Source organism: Biomphalaria glabrata, chromosome 7 (assembly GCF_947242115.1).
Source record: "Biomphalaria glabrata chromosome 7, xgBioGlab47.1, whole genome shotgun sequence".
Taxonomy (NCBI): domain Eukaryota; kingdom Metazoa; phylum Mollusca; class Gastropoda; family Planorbidae; genus Biomphalaria; species Biomphalaria glabrata.
The window spans coordinates 39,638,682-39,659,493 of NC_074717.1; the positions used below are offsets into that span (position 1 = coordinate 39,638,682).

At 37.8% G+C, this 20,812-nt stretch overlaps 1 protein-coding gene across 3 annotated transcripts in view; it reads left to right on the top strand.

Moving 5' to 3' along the window:
* Positions 1-20,812, top strand: part of LOC106067293 (junctophilin-1-like) — a 114,437-nt gene that overhangs the window by 17,576 nt on the left and 76,049 nt on the right. Inside the window, exon 1 of one of the 3 annotated variants that reach the window (XM_056036798.1) lies at positions 4,388-4,723. The exons of the other annotated variants lie outside the window; for them this stretch is intronic. The gene's annotated coding sequence lies outside the window, so the exon portion shown is untranslated. Of the gene's footprint in view, positions 1-4,387; positions 4,724-20,812 lie in introns of those variants that run through there. 3 annotated transcript variants of the gene reach the window in all.

Sequence of the window (20,812 nt, forward strand, 5' to 3'; positions counted from 1 at the left end):
TGTGGATCTTAGAGATAGGGCACTGACCATGTGGATCTTATAGATAGTGCACTGACCATGTGGATCTTATAGATAGTGCACTAACCATGTGGATCTTAGAGATAGGGCACTGACCATGTGGTTCTTAGAGATAGGGCACTGACCATGTGGATCTTATAGATGACCATGTAGATCTTATAGATAGTGCACTGCCCATGTGGATCTTATAGATAGTTCACTTACCATGTGGAATTTAGAGATAGGGCACTGACCATGTAGATCTTATAGATAGTGCACTGCCCATGTGGATCTTATAGATAGTGCACTGACCATGTGGATCTTATAGATAGGGCACTGCCAATGTAGATCTTATAGATAGAGCACTGACCATGTGGCTCTTATAGATAGGGCACTGACCATGTGGATCTTATAGATAGGGCACTGACCATGTAGATCTTATAGATAGTGCACTGTCCATGTGAATCTTATAGATAGGGCACTGACCATGTAGATCTTATAGATAGGGCACTGACCATGTAGATCTTATAGATAGTGCACTGTCCATGTGAATCTTATAGATAGGGCACTGACCATGTAGATCTTATAGATAGGGCACTGACAATGTAGATCTTATAGATAGGGTACTGACTATGTAGATCTTATAGATAGTGCACTGCCCATGTGGATCTTATAGATAGTGCACTGACCATGTGGATCTTATAGATAGGGCACTGACCATGTAGATCTTAAAGATAGGGCACTGACCATGTGGATCTTATAATAGGGCACTGCCCATGTAGATATTAGAGATAGGACACTGCCTATGTGGATCTTATAGTTAGTTCACTGACCATGTGGATCTTATAGATAGGGCACTGACCATGTGGATCTTAGAGATAGGGCACTGACCATGTGGATCTTAGAGATAGGGCACTGACCATGTGGATCTTATAGATAGTGCACTGACCATGTGGATCTTATAGATAGTGCACTAACCATGTGGATCTTAGAGATAGGGCACTGACCATGTGGTTCTTAGAGATAGGGCACTGACCATGTGGATCTTATAGATGACCATGTAGATCTTATAGATAGTGCACTGCCCATGTGGATCTTATAGATAGTTCACTTACCATGTGGATCTTAGAGATAGGGCACTGACCATGTAGATCTTATAGATAGTGCACTGCCCATGTGGATCTTATAGATAGTGCACTGACCATGTGGATCTTATAGATAGGGCACTGCCAATGTAGATCTTATAGATAGAGCACTGACCATGTGGCTCTTATAGATAGGGCACTGACCATGTGGATCTTATAGATAGGGCACAGACCATGTAGATCTTATAGATAGTGCACTGTCCATGTGAATCTTATAGATAGGGCACTGACCATGTAGATCTTATAGATAGGGCACTGACCATGTAGATCTTATAGATAGTGCACTGTCCATGTGAATCTTATAGATAGGGCACTGACCATGTAGATCTTATAGATAGGGCACTGACCATGTAGATCTTATAGATAGGGTACTGACCGTGTAGATCTTATAGATAGTGCACTGCCCATGTGGATCTTATAGATAGGGCACTGACCATGTAGATATTAAAGATAGTGCACTGTCCATGTGAATCTTATAGATAGGGCACTGACCATGTAGATCTTATAGATAGGGCACTGACCATGTAGATCTTATAGATAGGGCACTGACCATGTAGATCTTATATATATGCGCTGCCCATGTAGATCTCTTGAACAGTACACGACAATGTAAATATCATATACAGTGCACTTTCTATGTAGATCTCATACAATGCACGTCCCATGTAAATATCATATACAGTGCACTTCCCTATTGGTTTCATACAGTGCACTGCCCATGTGGATCTTATAGATGGGGCACTGACCATGTAGATCTGATATACAGTGCTGCCCATGTGCACATTAAAGCTCTAACAGCTTGACATTTAAGTAACAAGGACTCAGAACTTGACGCAACAGAAAAAAAATGCTAAAAAAAAGGAACAAAGACATTTGAACTAAAAAAAAAAAAAGCACTAAAGAATTTTTAAATTATTTTTTTTTGGGGGGGGGGGGAGAGAGAGAGAAAGGGGAGAAAGTTTATTTTGGAAAAAAACAAACTTCAAAGGATTAGACATAAATGACTGTGTGACGAAAGAAAACAAATGTTTCTTGTTTGTTTTGTTTGTATTTTAATTACACACACCTATACAAACACCCAAACGTACAAAGGCGGGGTCACCACATTTTAAAAACATATTTGTTAGCAAGTAATGCATTTGAAACATTGGTGAGAAAGAAGAAGGAAATGCAATTTTAAAGAACTCTCTTCCTCTCTCTTTCTCTGCAACTACAGCAAACTTTGAGATCTAATAATATTGAAGACGATAGAGGCATTAAAAAAAAATGCTGCCAGACTTTACTTACTAAAATCCGGTACTTTTATACACATCATATTTGTCTTGCGCTATTTTGTCGGGAAATTTCGCGCTATTTTGTCGGGTCACCATAGACATACGTTTACACACACACACATACATTCAGATACATTTACATACACACACATACATGTATACGAGTAACATCACAAATGTTCTGTGAGGTTAGGGGCTGTTCGTACAGGGCAGAGACTTCAGGCTACAGTCCGAGGGCCATATCCAGCCCATGTCGTGATGCCGTCTTGCTTACAGCACAGAAAGGAACTGGTAAAAACAATGACTCTCATAACACTACTACTTATAAGTAGTTATAACTTAATACAGTAAATCGAAACTATTACTTCTGAAAGGCAATACAACCCTAGGAAATCCATTCTTTTTACAAAGCTTATATCAACTCACCCCGTCCGTCCGTCTGTCTGTCTGTCCGTCTGTCTGTCTGTCTGTCCATCTGTCTGTCTGCCTGTCTGTCTGTCTGGTACTAAAATTTTTACGTTTTTTCTCCCTCTTCCCATTCTCCACTCAAGTTAAAATTTTGCATAATTATTTATAGCCTATGAAAATACATGGAAAAAAAAGATATTCAACTAATGATAATTAATTAATTTTGTTTTATATTGAAAAAGGGGAATTAAACCTTGCAGTATCAAGAGATACGACAGATATTGTGATGTCATTTTCCTTCGATATATATATATACAGTGCATGTTTTGTAAAATAAAAATAGGTGCCAGTACTCTGATGAATTGCCCTAACCTTTAACTACTAATAAATTAATAATAAACGTTAAAATACAAGAAAAGTAATATTTTTTTCCCACATTCAAAAAGGTGCCGGTACGCCGTACCGGTGCGTACCGTCACAAAAAGCACTGTATATATATATAAATATATTAATTAAATTTTTATTTATTGTTTTTTTTTTTTTTTTTCATATTGTACTGGTACATTCATGATGACATTTTTTTTACTTATCTAGGGTTGGGGGGGGGGCATATCATATCCTTGAACCCGGGCCCTCCTTACGCCACTGGCCAGGTAGAGGGGGCGAAGAGAGGGTCCTCTTATGTTTGTTGTTTTACATGTTTCGGATGTTCCTTCAGAGTTGAAGATAGTTTACTTCCTAGTCCAAACCTCCCGCAGGACGACGGGAGCGGGCAGGATTTGAACCCTCGACCATCGATAAATCCGAACGACAGTCCAGCGCGCAAACCGCACGACCAGGCAGCCATCCATGTTGTGGACGTCTCACTTATTAATGAAGATTATTTGGGAACATCCTATCCAAATACCTCCTGGAGATCTGCAAGGGTCATGTCTCACACGTTGGGTCTTAAAAGCCTTGTCCGATGAATATAGACCAAGAGCCTTATACTGCTCATATATTAAGATGTTAGTCCTGTGTCACTTTTGCTCATCCGCCTCCACCCCCGGGCCATAACACAAAAGTTAGTCCTTAGTACACTCTATGACTTCTCTTGGGCAAGGCAATTAAATCTATTACAAATATATAGTAGATTCTAGATTGCAGAAGGAATTGTATTGTCGAATTGTGAGTATTTATTAATTTAGTATGTGTGCTTTGCTTTTATATCTTTGTTTCCTATAACACATATGAAGAAAACAATGCTTGTTTCTATTCAGGCGATGTATTTTTGCATATTGAGTTTTGATTTAAATAAAAATGCCTTCAGTATTTATGTTGATACTTTCTGTATTTGCCCGGGTATAAAACTAAAATCTCTACTATTAAGAAACACTATTTTAACGGAACGTTTTCTTCATTTCCAGGCTGTCATGGCCACGTCTGGCTGCCCGGCTTATCTCCCCTGCTTAATAGTTGAGTCCTCAGGTAACATACCGACGCATACTGTTCCACCTTGATTGGGACTGCGCGTGAGCGTCGCGCGCCGTCGTGCTCAGCTTCCCCCTAGCGCCGTCTCCCTCGCTCTAGTCTGGCCACCGAATGTCCGTGGCGCGTGCCTCTCTCCCGGAGATTACACCGCTGTTTGATGTTTTTTTTTAAATGTGTGTGTTATGCGTGCGTTTCGTGTTATTTTGAAACATAATGTGCTTTGTCTAATGACCGCAGTGTTCCCGGTTAACACTTCTCTTGTCATTTTGGATGTTTAGTACTTATTCGCGATCCCCGTTAGGGGTCTGGACCACCACCACCCCCCCCTCCTCCTCTCAGCTGTGTTACTGTGTCATTTCATCGGACTTAGCTGTGCCTGTGCGCGCGTTGCGAGGGTGTGTACATGGATTGTTCTCCAGGATTCCACAAGTAAGTTCAACATTTGATCTTGTCTATTGCTCCTAATGCATGCGCCCTGCGTGCACGCCACATCTCCCCTCCCCCTGCTTAGCCACAGCAGACACATTTTGAAGGCGGCATCCATTATCATTATGACTGATGGCAAACATTAAAAAAACTAATCATCCTGAATGAATTTGAAGACTGCGGTCAAGATTTCATTGACTGTTGTTTTTTTTTTCTGCAATAAAATGGCGAGTTTTTGTTACCGGGCAATGAAATGTTCAAAAATATTTTAAACTAATAATTTCACAAATATTGAACACCTTTCAATAAATATTAACCTCCCCCCTCTCTCTTTCTCTCTCTCTCTCTCTCTCTTACTCTCTCTCTCTCTTAGTCTCTCTCTCTGCATATATATATATATATATATATATATATATATATATATTTATATATATATATATATATATATATATATATATATATATATATATGTGTGTGTGTATGTGTATTATATATATATATACACATACACACGCATACACACACACACACACACTCTGCTGGGACAAGGTACATACGTTTACATAACCCTATCTTCCATGTATGCTATATGAGTTTGATACCAAGATCTAAGTCTGTCACTCTGTATGTCAGCACTAGACATATAAGTATTTAAAAAAAACTTTTACATTTGTTGTTAAAGTTAAACTGTTACCTTTTTTACAAAGCTTATATCAACTCACTCTGTCCGTCTGTCTGTCTGATTAAAAGTTTGTACACGTGATTTATATTTCCAATCGCACACATTTATTATTGTTTTGTGGATCTATTATAAATTTAAAAAAGTATTTTTTTTTATATTTTGTAACGTTCATTCTCAATCACACACACAAACACACCTGGCCTGTGACCATATCCTCAAGTTTGGACCTTTTGGCCATTTTCCTTTTTAACCCTATCTCCACTGATAATTATATTATTATACGCAATATCATTCTAGTGTTCTTACAACATGGGGACCAGAAAATATGATTTCCCAACAATGAACAATGTAAAATAAACAATGTAACAAACAGAACTTTGCGAATTTTACATGTATGATTTGCCCACAATGTCTGCCCGTTTATGAATAACAGATGACACACATTTTATAATTTTGATATCAGAAGGCTGTTTGGCGTCATATAATTAGCATATTTATGTTCAACTAACAATAATTATATATGTGGCTTCTAAGCATGACTATCAACCAACTAACTGTTTCTTTAAAAAGGAAAAAAAATAGCCTATATTGAAAAACAACAACAAACAAAGTCGATAAATCTCTTTCGATATACTCTAGGAACCCTTAGTTCTGAAGAGAAATGTTATATATGAGCGACTACCTCCACCTGGTTTAAATCATAAATTAAATTATATTTAGACTTATAAATAGATGGGAATAATTGCTACTAAAATGTGGAAATAAAGCTAATTCACTGTCCACTCGTAGTCAATTGCAACACAAGAAGCACTACACATTTAATAGTATCTTGGCCTGTACACTAAAAGATCAGTGCATACATAATAGTCGCTGGCTTGTACGCACCTATGATACACGCATATAATTAATTACAGCTCAGAGCTTGGATCAGCACTGTTAAGTAGGTCAAAGGAGCTCACCTTCGTTCGATAACACACTGACGCGCACATACACACCCACTTTGCCTCACCTGAAAGTGACTTTGACGGTGCGGTCTGTCGTGGCTGCAGACACCGCCTTCGGCATCTTTCAAAATGCATGCACGAGAAGCAAGTAAACTGTACCAAAGTGGAGGAAAGCTAGTACTAAAATACAAGTTTTAAAAGAAAGTCCTGAACACAAGCACGTTATCACACAGACCAGAGGCGTAGTGAAGGGGGGAGGCAAGGGGGGGCACGAATCCCGTGCGCCACCCTCAGGGGGGGGGGCGCCTAAAAAAATTGTTTGTACATATTTTAGTTAAGTAATACATTCTAATTTGTGTTATATTATTACTCAATACTTTTATTTATAAGCCTATATTTTTTTGTGTTGCTTATGGAAAAGAGAGTGGGGGGAGGCGCAAATAAAGTTTCTCTCTGAGTCACAGACACACACTTTTCACGCACACTAATCCCACACAGATTTTTTCACAAAAACATTTTATAAAGATAAAAACACTTGTCGTACACGCATTTAATCAAACAGAAATTTTTATTAAAAATACATTTAATCACATACATATCTTATCAAATATCATTCACACACACTTTATCTCCGACACAATTTATCCAATATCACACACACACAAACACTTTATCGCAGACACATTTTATCAAATATCACACACACACACGCACACTTTATCACATATACATTTTATCAAATATCACACACACACACACACTTTAGCACAAATACATTTTATCAAATATCACACACACACACACACACTTTATCACATACACATTTTATCAAATATCACACACACACACACTTTATCACATATACATTTTATCAAATATCACACACACACACACACTTAATCACATATACATTTTATCAAATATAACACACACACACACTTTATCACATACACATTTTATCGCACACACAATTTATTACACATATTTATCTCATACACGCACTCTTTGTCTCACTCACACCTTATCCCACACATATTTTGTCACATACACACTTTATTACACACACTACTTATTATACACATACGTTATCACACATCCGTTATTGCACACATATTTTATCACATAAACACACATATTAACACATATGACGCATACATTGTATTGCTTACACATTTTATCACACATTCACTTTAACAAACACATACCCATTATCACACACACACACACACACTTTATCGCACAAATATTTTATCACACACATTTATCTTGCACACTTTTATCACACACACACGCACACACTTTGTCTCACAGGCTTTACCAGACACATATTTCACCTCAGCATTTGATCCCTGACAAACACTTTGATCTCTCTCTCACACACACACACACAAGTCGTTCTATTTCTTGTTCCTCATAATCGAATTTACTCTCTCTGTGACCTCCCCCCTAGTTACCTCTTTGTATGCTGTTTTAACACACACGCTTCTGCTCACCTTTTTTTATTTTTTGCTTGCGCACGTGTGCCTGGTATAATGGCTGGGGAGGGGAAAAGGTGGAAATAATAATATACCTGTTGGCACAATGTCCTCATTTTGATAACAAGAAAGAAAACGATATCTGAAGTATTTCTAAGTCTTACAATCAAAACGTGCATCAGAGACACTTTTTTATGCACACTGTCTTTCACCTCAATGAGGATTAATTGGAGATTTTAATCTATGGTTGATAGCTGTATATAGACGACGATTGTATAACTCCAAAAGATGCAAAGAATATATGAAATGTTGATAAGCTATGCAGTTTTTAAAGGTATATGATAATTTTTGTGAATTTTAAGTACTTCATAATCAAATTCCTAAATTTGATTATAGCTTATAACGATAAGGAGGGCGTATTTGAGGTTCGCTCAGTGAAAGTACCCTAAGTATGAATGTTTTTAAAAAATCCTTTAAAAAAAAAAATACAAAAGCATGCAAAGTGGAAGAAATCCGACCATAAAAATATATCTATCAAAATGTACACATTATTTCCATTATTTGATATCAAACAAAATAATTAGTTACCAATAATTTATTAACTAATTGAGTATTTTTGTATATTGATTCATGTTTTGTTAGGTATATTAAATAATTGTTTAAAGTATCCACTTGATTGGAGAATACGTGAGGGAGAAATAACGTCAACAATTATTTACGGAGATTAAACCCACCAAATTTAGCCATATTTGTGAATACTGAAGGATTAGTTTCCCTTGTTGGTATCAAACAAAATAATTAAATTACCAGTGATTAATTGTCTAATTGGTTACCTTTTTTATATTGATTCATGTCTTGTCTGTGCCAATGAATAATTGTGCAAATGTTCAACTTCATCCGAGATTGGTTGTGGGAGAAATAACGTGTACACACTTTTTTTTTTACCAGACAGACAGAAAGACAGACAGATAGACAGAGTGAGTGAGTAGTTATAATCTTTATAAAAAAATCGAACTAGCTCTAATAAGAAGAGAAGATAAGAAAACAAATTCCTCACGAGATATTTAGTTGGAAACAAAGCTTTCCATTTAGTGTCCTTGACATTGGGCAACAAGCTAGCCTGGTTGGGATTACTGTCTCTTCTTGTAATATGCACTTAATCATAATGGTCCCGATTTCTCTGTCCACTACCATCCCCTGCCGTCCCGCAGGTGTTTTGTTTTATGGATTGGACGTAGTAGTCTTCGAATCCGTCGGAACATCCGGAACTGTTGATACTACAAGTAGATACGAGTAGATAAACGACAAGACCGATTTACAATGTCGCTATGTTGTTTATTTTAGATGTGCTCAGATGTATTCTGCTATATTTGTAGTGAAAGAAGGATGTTGATATGTGATGTAATGTTGTGTGAGAGTCAGTTCCCTTGGCGGATTAGCGTCACTACAATTGCTGATCTTTATCTAATATGGTAGATATATTTAAATTGGAATCGTCCAAATCTTTATTGAATGTTGTAAGGGTAGATCCCCTTAGATTTCTTGAGTGAACAGTGGCGTAACTAGGGTGGGGAAGGAGGGGGGAAAAATTGAAAATCTCCCCGTGTCCCCACCTGAGGGGGCCCCAAATGAGTGTTTTTTTTTCTTTAAATATTAAGTACTAAGCAAAAAATGCAGGGGCCCCCAAAGAGGTCAAGCCCCCGGGCCTCCAAATGATTGAAAATTCCTAGCTACGCCACTGTGCGTTAAGATAATATAATGTGATTTTATTGGTCCAAACAAATGAAAATTCAATTTGTGTTTTTTCTGTAATAGAAAATTGGCCAATACATAATCACTCTATATAAATAAGAATGGCCACGTTTGTACTCTTCAATACAAGGAGCATCACAAAGTAAAAACCCTTGCATCTTATTGCTCTCTTACATAGACTTTTGACTTGAATTGGAACGACACGCTATATAACGCCCCTTCCCCGAAATACACACACACACACACACACATATATGCTTTTGACCCGTGAATTTTAGTACTAGATATGCCGATGTCTCTATACAAGGAAAAAACTCATCACCTTCACCTATCACCATTGGGGCACCACACAAGATTTGTCAGCCTATTTTATCCATTCCTCTCTATCCAAGGCAGGTGAGAGAGGAATGGAGATGCAATTCATAGTTTGTAGAATAATTCAGTAGAAAAACCCTTGTCGTGCTTTACGTGGTCAGCCTGTACAAGGAACTATTTCTGACCAAAGACTTTACTCCAAGGTACTAGATCACCTTTTCAACACCTGAAATACACAGGTTCCTGAAAAAGAAGGGGGGGGAATGCGAGTTGAGGGTGTGTGTCTCGGAGAAGATCTAGCCCACTTTTTAAAAAGAAATTTAACCTTATTTTAATTGTACAGGTCGACCATTTTTGCTTAGATAGTATTTAGGGTAGTCGATTAGATTGTGAATCTATTTATCGAATCATAAAGTGTATCAGACGTTCAAAAAAACAACTGTTTTTAGCACCGCATGAGAAGAGGGTGGAAGCTCGTCTACTGCGCCGAAGTAAGTGCTGGGGACTATGGAAGGGAATCGGGGTAAAAATCTCATAATGGTTTAGATTTAATACATTAATAAATGTTTATTGGACATATGCAATAATGAGATCCATTGATCTCTACCATACTTTCTTATAGAAATATAGTAAGGAAAACTAAACCTGCAACCATGGATATTTAGCTTGACTCATAGTTTGGTTAGCTCTATATTTAGAACTGACCAATTATTCTAATAACTAAAATTGACTTTCACAAACAAAATAAATACAATATCTACATCTTTAATTAAGTAAGCAACATTTTGCATATTATTTTAAACAACAGATTCGACTCTGGCTCGGTATCGACTTCACCTGGCTTATACTGCTCTCCATTTATCAGGGGGGAAAGAAACAAAAATCGATTTCTAATGTAATCGTGCCTCCCCGCCATCGCGTGAGAGCGAATATTGATTGAGAAGAGAGGCTAATGGAATGTCAGCACGTTTTCGGTGTCGATAGCTCCTATATTAGACTACGGGTCTAGGATCGATTCTTAGCTGGTGTGTGTTTGAAGTGGATGCTGGCTTTGCGATCTTTACAATTCCTGTACAAAATGGTCAACGATTTGATCAGCTGGTTTGGTGTCCCAAGACGAAATGAGAAACTCAATACTAACAATTAGAGATAAAAAAAAAAATTCTTTGATATGATTTTAATGTTCTACAATTGACTCTTGAGGCCCACAAGAGGAATTAATATAAAATATTTTTCTTTGACTTTTAACTCTTTCTCTCCGTAATTATTTTCCACGTTCCGACGGAATTCTTCATTTGTTTCAGTAGTATTTCACTCCCCCTTTTTTTTTATAAAGTTAATAGCGTTTTTCGTTTGTTATCAGAAAATGTTTTATTTGGTAAAGAATTAAAGGGGAAATCCACGATCTTTTTAAATAAGACCAAGTAAAGTTGATAAAATCAAACATTAATTTAATCTAATGAGTTTACATCAATTAGGAGAGAAAGAGTTAAGTCAGTATCTAATATTTCTCATTATTGATATTTCTTCTAGTAATGCTGAACTACTTTCAATCTTATTAAAGTCTTTGTTCTGCAAGCCTGCATTTCTTTGGGGGGGGGAGGGGTTCCCTCTTCACCACTGTGGCCGCCTTGTTGTTTGGTGTGTTTTCTGGCTCTCATCACCATGATCCCGAGTTTGAATCCTGTCCACAGCCCCTCCATCTCCCGGCCGTCTTTCAGGAGGTTTGGGATCGGGCGTAATAATCTTCATTTCTAAAGGAAAGTCCGAAACTTGTAAACAAACAAACTGGAAACAATTGTAAAAATGTACACCTCCTAAATGTACACTCTTTTGTTCCCCTGACAATCAAATCATTAAATAAGAACAATCTGGTATAAACTTTGTCACATGTAAATTATGAGTGAGTCTGGTGTGAATGTACACTTTGGTTTCTTATAGTTATAATGTTTTTTGTTTGGTGTAATGCACAAATTGTAAGACAAATTTCCATACGGATAATAAAGATTATTATTATTATTATTATTATTATTATTATTAAAGGTCATCCGTTAGCCGACGGTTAAGGAGAGTGTCATGTGGCTAGCAAAACGACCGACCAACTTTACTTTCCCCAGCTAAGGTCAAGTACCATTAAGGTTGGGGGGACTCAGGGGCGTCGTAGGAATCCCGGAACTCAAAAACTTAGTCTTAACCGAGATTCGAACCCGGAAGCTCCCTGTTCGAAGCCAAGCGCTTCACTACTCAACCACCATGTCCCCCACCTCTATGATATCTTCGTGTTGAAAAACGTTCCAGCTCTCTAGTCTATTTTCTTTAGTCGCCAATCCGGCGCACATAACTCTTGGCTGTTCGGCTTCGCTCCAGTGTAGTAACGCTTGCGGGATTTTTCCAGCTCACTGGTTTCACGATAGGTCTTATCGTATTCCGATTAGTAAGGATGTTCAGCTCTTTCGTTCTTTGAATCTGTGTGAAAGAGATGTACACGTGACTTTATCCCTGGTAACTAAAGAAATCTGCTATAGGAAAAAGCTGCGTCGCTTTCTCATTTCATAGCATCATTGTAAATCTTAGGAACGGTGAAAGAAACTCTTCATAAACCATATCTTTGTTATGTTTATTGAGTGATTGTGCCCTGTACATGAATGAAACTAGTTTCCACTGAGTTGCCAGATATACGTGTTTAGGTGGGAGAATAACAGAATTAATTCTTGACGAATTAAAATAATTTGTATCCACACGTTAAAATCCCAAAAATATTTAGAACACGCTAAATACACACACTATAATTTCAAAAGCAGATTCACCAAAGTAGACTTAGTATGTAGTATGAAGCTTTCTTGACTGACCCTGCTTATCATCTTCCCTTGTATACAGATCTATTACTTCCCCCCCCCCACTACTAAAATTAACTTCTCTAACAAAGTATTAAAAAAAACGAAAAAAAAAAAACAAAAAAAAAACACTTTTTTTGGCTATTTTTATTACTAAAGGAAATGTATTTTATCTATTATTGTGTCGTATCTTAAAAATTACAAAGTCAGTCTAGTCATGCAATATAGTGACTTAAACTCTGTTAAGTCGTTGGCTCTCCTGGCTGATTCAGGCAAAAATTCTCATGCTCTAATAGCACTAGGGAAGAAACATCACTTGTACGACATTGTCCTAGCAAATATTCGTATTATGGAGTTGTTGTTGTTTTTTATTATGGGAACTCTATCGTATCTACAACATGATCCCCAAATTTCCAAATCTGATGCTAAAACTTTCAAAGTCCTTCAATGTAACGTCCGAGGACTTATTCCAAAGACACTTGAAATAACTAACCTGCTCCACAAAGAGTGTGTGGATGTTGCCTTACTACTCGAAGCTAATGTGTAATAAAATCTTTGTTTACACATCTCATTAGACCCTGACGTGTACCTAATTAACTTTGATTAAGAAAGTCACTGGCTCATCAATGTTCATATTTTAAAAGCTATTTGATAATTTTCGTGTATTTGTTTTTAGCACTTGAGAATCAAGTTTTCTTTAACTCTTTCATTTATAGATCAATTTTTGTCTTAATTAGTTGGCAACATTCAAGTTCAATAAGGCGTCCTTGACATTTTGAAATTATCGTGGAAATCTCCAATTGATTCACTGTCCCTTGTCTTTTTCTTTTAACCCTTATATCAAAAATCTTCATAATAATAGTTGACCAGTGCGAACCAGTAATACTGGCTGCCAACTTGTACGTTTTTTTTTTACAACGTGAAGCTTAGGTGCGGCTCGCAGCAGCATACTGCTCCAGTGCACTGTAAGAATAAGTGAATGGTTGGAACAAGATGATGAACCTTGTCTAGGTACTGCCGGGAAATGTATTGTCTGATGTCATTGCGTGCATCGCTGTCGTCAACCGAGTGTGGAAAAACAATTACGCGTTGTGAGGTGGTTCTCATCAAAAGGTACCAAAAAAAAAAACCCGCCTTAGATTGGTATGAAAGGTGTTTCTCGTACAACTAAAGATTCACCTTCACCTGTCCTTTTGTGTGTTGGACCACACATGAATAGTCGACCGTCTTTCTCTATTCCCTCAGTCCGTCGCCAGGTTTAGAGTCTCTTCCATAGACGGGCCCTTTAAAATTATCAATGTTGTACTTCCATCGCTTCCTTAGTAGTGAGGATCTCATTGTATGGAGGTACAGTCTTTACTTGCGTGCATCATCATCATCAAACTCCATTTGAGTCAGGGCTTGAGAGGCTCGAATCCCCTCCTACAAAAGCCCTGGACATAAACCCTGCTGTATTGCGTAGTGCATACGTGTCACCATACAGGTCGAGAAGTTTTGGTTTCCCAGATCTGTCGAGAGATCAGTAAGCGTGTGGCAGTCAAACAGAACTTGCGTTTACAGTGGTCATAGTGCCATCATCGGAGGAGAAAAACTAAGAAGTGTCAAAAGCTTCAAATATCTCGAATCATAGTCTCAAACAGAGGAATCATTGGTCAGATCCGCACAGCAACAGCAATACTTGCGAAGTTCAAGAAGATGAAGAAAACTAAGAGCATGGCCTTCAGGACACACAAGAAACATAAGAGCATGGCCTTCAGGACACACAGGAAAAATAAGAACATGGCCTTTAACACACACAAGAAACATAAGAAGATGGCCTTCAACACACACAAGAAAAATAAGAACATGGCCTTTAACACACACAAGAAAAATAAGAACATGGCCTTTAACACACACAAGAAACATAAGAACATGGCCTTTAACACACACAAGAAACATAAGAACATGGCCTTTAACACACACAAGAAACATAAGAACCTTGCCTTTAACACACACAAGAAACATAAGAACATGGCCTTCAACACACACAAGAAACATAAGAACATGGCCTTTAACACACACAAGAAAAATAAGAACATGGCCTTCAGCACACACAAGAAACATAAGAACATGGCCTTTAGCACACACAAGAAAAATAAGAACATGGCCTTCAGCACACACAAGAAAAATAAGAACATGGCCTTCAGCACACACAAGAAAAATAAGAGCATGGCCCTCAGCACACACAAGAAAAATAAGAACATGGCCTTTAACACACACAAGAAAAATAAGAGCATGGCCTTCAGCACACACAAGAAAAATAAGAACATGGCCTTCAGCACACACAAGAAAAATAAGAACATGGCCTTCAGTACACACAAGAAAAATAAGAGCATGGCCTTTAGCACACACAGGAAAAAAACAAAACATTGATTCACTTCTTGGTCATGGCGACATTTATGAACGGTTATGAATACTAGATTCTAACTGCAGAGCTAGAAAAGAATGATCCTATCCTTGACATTGAGATGTTGCAGAAAGATTCTAGATTCTAGGTATCACTTATAAACGTGGAAATCCGGAAAAGGAATCACAATGGAGAATGGGCCCCATAATGACAAGGAAATCTTCCACTTCAACAGAATGAATTACGCACACCGAGAGTTGCGATGACATGGAGGCCAATACGAGGAAAGCGCAAACAGGGACGTCCTCGTATAAATTGGCGCACAACCCCAGAGGACCTCAGAGAAATGGACCCCAGGTGGGAAGAGGCTCCAGACATTACCAGTGACAGATCTTTGTGGGGACAGCTTGCCGCCCAATGAGCAGAACGGCGCGGGAGGATCTAAGCTTAAGTAAATATATATACAGTCTATACAGATAATATATATACAGATAATATATATATACAGATAATATATATACAGATAATATATATACAGATAATATATATACAGATAATATGTATACATATATTTTTGTTTTCAAAGAACTTAAGCAACACTTTGTAACTACGATGAGATGATAGTTCCTTAATGTTTGCGTGAGTGTGTGAGCGTGTCTTTCTATGTGGGCTTACTTGGCTGGCAACATGGCGCGTGATTAATTATTGAAGACAGCACATAACATTTATTAATCCAACTCGAGTCGGTCATAAATATGTTTTTAATACTACAAGTAACCGTCTTGTGTACTAGATGCAACAGTTCTTTTTATTTTTTTGTACATATTTTTATTATGTTCTTTTCGAGTCAGTAGGCCTACTTTATTACACTGTACACAGGCAGCAGATGTCCGAGTCCAGATGTGTATTGATCGTTGGAGTGAAGGTCAAGCCCTGTGTGTAACACATATTTGGAATGGGTCAGACAACAGATCGAGCGAGTTCACAGTAACCTACTATGTAGCCGTAGCCTTAAGAGTTCTGTTAAAAAGTAGTACCGTCCAATGACAATAGCTTCGAAATAACTTATAGTAGAACAAGGTCTAGGTCTCACAAAGAGAACAGTCTGAATAATTTTATTTTAGGTCTTTAAAGCTTTGTAGGGAACAGAACAGACCTACATCTGTTAGTCGCAATGGCAGTTTGTTTTAGAAATTGTTAATATCAAACCTTTGGATATATTTTTTTTAAAATTACACAAAACGCACCAACAGAATAAATTATTTTCCTAAAAATGTGCCAACATTTTGATGTCGGAAAGAAATGAAGGCCTGGACTTATTGCAACAGGGTCGTGTGAAAGCGTTGATCGTGTGCTCAGTATTTGAATTTTAAAGCAAAGTTGAACTAAATCAGTGATACCCTACTTGCAATCCGCCCCTGGAAACTTCAGCCCACAGTACATAATGAAGCCTCAGAGGCTCTGTTGCATTTGACTCTTTTTTTTGTATTACGATTGTATGTATATAGCTCTAGACCGCACCAGATAGAGAGGACAGTGACCAAGAAAGCTATGGACAGTGAAAGTACATGGGTCTCAGCTCAGGAAGAAAAAAGTACAATCCGAGAAATGGCCAGCTCCTCTACCACCGAAGCAAAAGCCACCTTAACCTGCACTATCTGTGGACTGGAGTGTCTCTCCAAAATAGGGCTCCACAGCCACACGAGGAAGTGTACTTTGAGATGAACCATAGTCGTTCTAGGACTGAAGGAGGCCAGTATGTGGGACGGTGTATATACTGTCAATGGCCCCTAATCAGATATAAAGATTGTGTATCACTGTACTAAATACAGTTTTATTTATATGCATAAAAAGAATAAGTAAAAGTGTGTGAAAAGTTCAACTGACAAAATCTAGATTTTGACATCGTTCTGTAGTAAATATAAAAAAGTTTCAATTTATTTTGTTTCACCAAAATTCAGAATTTTTGGTACATTCATCTCCCTTCGGACATTCTTAAAGCTGCCGCGCTAGACATAGTGCAGTCACGTGACAACAGTGTGGTCAAGAGGGAGGACAATAGAATCAATTTACGTTTTTTTTTATAGTTTTTAGTGAGAGGCGTTTTTGGGGCCTTCCTCGCCGTTATCCATTCCTGGCCATAGCTCTAGTCTTAAATATTTGATTGACTTTCCCCAGATCTATCTCATGGTCTGGATGTTCGTACTTTAGACTGACACAGGATTGTGATTTGTAGCCAGTTCTTTCTAGTTGCCTACCTTCTGGTGGTGCCATTCATAGCTAGATACGTCCTAGACTTGATGTTGTCAGCCCACACTAGTTCTTTCCCAGTGCCAGATGTATTCCACTACAGTGGGACTACAGGTACCGCTGTTCATAAGTTGTATAAATATGGTTAAGGATAAAAACAATAATTTTATTTACATAGCGTTGATACCAAATGTAAAGAAGCCCAAGCTTTTAAGAGAGAATTACAGGCATAAACAAGACGAGAGTTCAAAGACAAACTAATCGAAGTAAATTTTGAGCAGGTAAAAATACTCTTCTTGAGAATTGCGAGACATGTTGAGTGTCTGGGCTCAGTGGAAAGCGAGTGCCAAACGTTTGGTCTGTAGTGGCCTTAGAGAGTATATTAGTTTGTATGTAAATATTATGCATTGTATTTAGTGTCAGTAAAAGGTAGTGACGTAGCCAGTCAGACGAATGACGTTGCAGACTAGGAGTAATGGTACATAAAAAGAGAATATGGTTTGGGCTTGAAGCAAGAAGCGTGGGAAATGGACTGATAGTGAAATATCGACGGATGTAGAGACATGATCATCCCTTTATGACAGTGGTTCTCAACCTTTTATGCTCGGCGACCCCTTTTTATAACCCCACACTCTGCCGCGACCCCCCCCCCCGGACACTCACACACAGCAATCGGAGAATAGACAAAACAATTCATTTTTTTGATGATCATTGGCGACCCCTGGCAAATCGTCAATCGAACCCCAGGTTGAGAACCCCTGCTTTATGAGGTAAACATCGTTGAAGTCTTCACACGTCTTAAAAAAGTGTATCCTTGTTACCTTATTCTTCTGTCCCTCGAGATCGCATTTAGTATTAAGAAATAATTACCAAGTCATCGAAGTTAGTAATCTTGTGAGATCAAGCGAGGCCATTCGATATAGAAGGCATCAACACTACCCTGCGACGTCACAACCTGTGGGCAGTTTAAACCAATAGCTAGTCGCCACGACGTACAGACCTGTGATATGGCAATGAGCTATTGGTCTAAACCGCCCACAGGTTGTGACGTTGCAGGTCAGTGATCTGCAGCCTTCTATAACGATTGGCCTCGAATCAAGTCAAGAGCAGCGAACAGACACAAACACATTCAAGTCCTAGACAGGTCAATCACTGAAAAGGGCCGCAAACTCTAAGCTTTGAGGAGAACATTTTAAAACAAGATAAGTTGTGTCCAAGGAGCGCAGGGCTCGGCGAGCGACATTTGGAAGTGGCAATGTGGACCTAGTTTGTTTTTGTTGTGTCTAAATGATAGCTGAAACTTGTGTCTGCTATAGCCACGAAGTATTGAACTCAATAACGCAGCCCCGTGAGAGTACTGTGTCCGTTGAATTCAATCTAGGCCTATTCACCATGTCCACAACTTCCTCGCTGTCAATATTGACGCCTTGGTCTATATCCATTAATATCCTGGACACTCCACATTACCGTTAGTTTAAAAATAGTCTGGACAGAGCCCTTCTGGCCATTACCACCATAGAACAGTCCACGCTACGGATATCGATCAGCTTCGACTCCCAATCGATAGCTCGGTCAAGAGAGCACCAGATTTGATTTTTCTCTCCGCTAGTGTTTCTGAACTCTCCTGTTTTTTTTTTTCTCCTTTTATGTTGTGAATCTCGTTCGGAATCTCGCTTTATACCAAAACACGCTTTGGCCTTTATTAGGATTAGTGGAGATTTTCCAACATGGCAGAAAAAAATATAAATAGCTTTTTGGTGTATCCGGTGTACAAAATAAAGAAGTGTTGATAAGCTAGGTTTTTTTTTAAAGGTTATAATCATTATTTTTTGTGCACGTTTTAGCACTGCAGAATCCAATGTTCTACATTCTTTCGTTTACAGCACAAAATAATTTCAACATGAAGAAAGCGTTAGACTTTTTATTCAATGACTTAAAGACTTATTTTAAAACAAAAATGAACAACTATCTAAGAGGCAATAATTGAGATTTGGTATGCTGAGAAACTAAATTTCAATTAGTGTAAAATTATAACTAAATCCTTTTTATATAGTTGGCTACTGTGACAGTCCATAAAGCATCCTTGATATTGTTTTGTTTATCTCATAGACAAGGAGTCGGCAACCTTTTGAGTCAGAAGAGCCAAAAATTACAAAATTTCAACGTTTCTAAAGAGCCACAAGATTTTTTTCTTTCGAAAATTTCCTTCAGAATTATTAAAACTGACGACGGTAGAGTCTTATTAACAAGATGCTGTTAAAAATCTTGATTAACTAATTCATAATCTTAACTATTTCGTTCGGAAATGTTTGGACACAAAGTGCTTCTTGGTATATTTTGCAGTGAAACGTACAAATTTCATGATTTAATTTTGCGCCAAAGAATCGTAGTTGCCCCTTTCATTTTCCTGTCATACTTCTGGCTCCGTCAGTTGCTATTGAAACAATTTATTTATATAGATTTATTGTCTTCAATGTACTTTCGCAAGACATTAGCTGTATCTTTTCCTCTGGTTTGTCACGAGAGCGGTAGCAATCCTAGAAGTTCTTCTTTTGGAACTTGGGAAGACATATACCTAACAAAAAGGCCAACTTGTGCCGTGTCTTTTATGTCGTAAGACTCATTTATATCAAGGGATAAGGCAGAAGAAAATTGAATATCTTCCACCTGCAAATATGTTACATTCCAAGACATGGAGAGGGATGCGCTGAAAAGCGAGTACAAGTGGCTATGAGTTAAAATCAAATTTAAATTGTTTTTTTCAATAAAATAATTAATATTTGCGCAAGGGACTAAAGAGCCGCAGCTTAAGATCCAAAGAGCCGCATGTGGCTCGCGAGCCGCAGGTTGCCGACCCCTGATAGACCATATTATAGTTTATGGTTTCTCTTGAAAATCTCCAATGCTCTAATTATCTCATGTTGACGTTTGAAGCGCCTTTTTTCCCCTCCCAGTTACAATATGAAAGTATAAAATTATTATCTGAAGGCATTAGGATGTTACCAGCCTGGGAACGAACACTATTCGATTTTTTTAAAAAAGTATTCTTTACCATTAGTTCATTGTGTATGTATACATCGCACACATCATACATTAAACAAAACATGATAGATGTTCAAATACCAAATTGATTGTTTCCTGATGTGTGCACAGACGGGTTAACTCTGTCTCTCCTAATCGTTGATTTGACCTCATTAAATTAAATTAATGTTTATTTTTTTTAAACTAGACTTTGTGTTATTTTAAAAAAGCATGCATTTCCCTTTAATACTATACCAAATATAACATTTTCTGATAACGAACAACAAAGCTATTGAAGCCCAATCATAACAGGGGTAGTGAAATAGTAATGAGCAAAATGAAGAATTCCTTCAAAATGTTGAAAAATAATTACGGAGAGAAAGAGTTAAAAAGTGGCAATATGCGAGACAGGCCAAGGCTTCTGATCATAAAG